General features: G+C 37.9%; 1 long non-coding RNA gene across 1 annotated transcript; it reads left to right on the top strand.

The window, feature by feature from the left end:
• The first annotated feature begins 248 nt into the window (after nt 1-248).
• On the top strand, nt 249-1,300 carry LOC147711638 (uncharacterized). Its single transcript, XR_015295710.1, has 3 exons — nt 249-329; nt 723-831; nt 1,216-1,300. It is a non-coding gene; the product is annotated as an uncharacterized LOC147711638 (long non-coding RNA).
• The last annotated feature ends 425 nt before the right edge of the window (nt 1,301-1,725 follow it).

The following is a 1,725-nucleotide window of genomic DNA, read 5'->3' as shown; positions in this document are numbered from 1 at the left end:
ATGCAGGGTGAACACAGAGGGACCTGCCTCGTGTCTTGGGTATTCTATTGGAACCCCGAACCTTGAACTCCGTTAAGTTCGCTAACTACACCATCAACAGGTGGAAGTCACAAGCAATAATAAAATTACCGCGTGCTTTGAACGCAGCGATTTTTTAACTTTTTGTAAGTATTCCTAGTGACTCTGGTCAACATTAAATGGCCATATCTGGTCGTAACTCAACCTATAATGGCATGTTCTTTATTTACAGCCCCCAGTCAAGATGCTGGATGCGTAAACGATACTGATATTGAAATCGATATCAATATTTTCGCCACTATTTTTAATCTGTAAGTATCAGGGCGAAGAGCCAGACCTATTCTTATATGTGCCACTATCATTGTTTATTTATCACGGCACCTCCCTCTTGGGCTGACATCATTGGCACTCCGTGTGCAGATTTAGCCAGGGTGACATTTTTGGTCACTGAGATCTCCATATAATTGAGTTGTGGTTTAATACAACATATCGCTACTTATGATTATGGCAGACAGGAAAGGTCTTTTGTCATAGCCTTAGCCTTACCATCGCCCAAGTGTAATGATTGTTGTCCCCAACTTACTAGCAGTTGTTTCAGTGGTAAATTAGACATATACTATTATGGTATAACAATCCGCTGACTACGTTAGGATATACCCACCTTGACATACAGTAAAAATGATATCTATTCACTTTGCAATTAGGAAGTCTGAGTAGATCAAGAAGATATTTCGCTGGACGAATATCTCAACCGAACAATAAGGAGGCAGAACACCCCTTGTGCTGTACTGCTAGACGCTTTGCTTGCGTGAGGTAGGTGATGTACTATGATTCTCTGTATTGCCACCTCTTTTTATAAGTATAGGTTTTCATTACCCTGATCATGAAATAATGCTGGATCATATGTTCCTGGTGTCTTATCTAGGTAATAAAAGAAAGGCTCCTTAGATTATAGCCAAACATGAGGAATGTACCTATGTGGTAATATGAATTTAAGGGTCTCTGGCTACCAATAGTTTAGCCTTGTATATGTTTGTGATGTTGTTACATGTCCTTTACTGTGGAAGCAATGTTCATATGTGTTATAATACTTGGTTGGAAACATTGTTTTTTAGGATATTGTTTTTATCTTCTGCTGTTTAATTAGATCTGTTGCCTTTATAAGCTATGACTAAGACTGATTTATTTAAATTTCAGAAGTATTGGGAAACACTTTATACATACTGTCCTGATGAAGGCGGCCTCAAATCAATTACACCGCCGAAACGCGTCGATGCCCAAGGAGTAAATCCGGGATTATACACTATTAGGAAAATTCAAAATTACTGTTTTGTGTTTGAATTTAGTCCTTTTTCCCTGTAACTCCTTTTTTATTGGAATGTTGATTTTATTTAGTATTGTTCCGTCCTGAATATGTTTCCCAATTTTCAGTTTTTAATCAATGTAATGTACACTAATAAATTGTTTTAATACTTTATATTTCCAGAGTGTTTTCACGTATAATATTGTTGTTGTCACCTATTTTCATTGCTTCCTTGTTATATGTGGGGTATTGGTCAGTCCACTGTATGTTTGTGAGTGCTTATGCACTTTTGCTAATTCGCCCAAAGGGAATTACTCTCTGACTTGCGTCAACTGTGGAACCCTATCCCTTTGGTCTTGGGGTCCCTCTCTCTTTTATTAGAGAAGTTGATGAAATAACCAGAG

The sequence above is a fragment of the Lissotriton vulgaris genome, chromosome 5 (assembly GCF_964263255.1).
Source record: "Lissotriton vulgaris chromosome 5, aLisVul1.2, whole genome shotgun sequence".
Taxonomy (NCBI): Eukaryota; Metazoa; Chordata; class Amphibia; order Caudata; family Salamandridae; genus Lissotriton; species Lissotriton vulgaris.
This window is presented reverse-complemented; position numbering and strand designations above follow the sequence as displayed.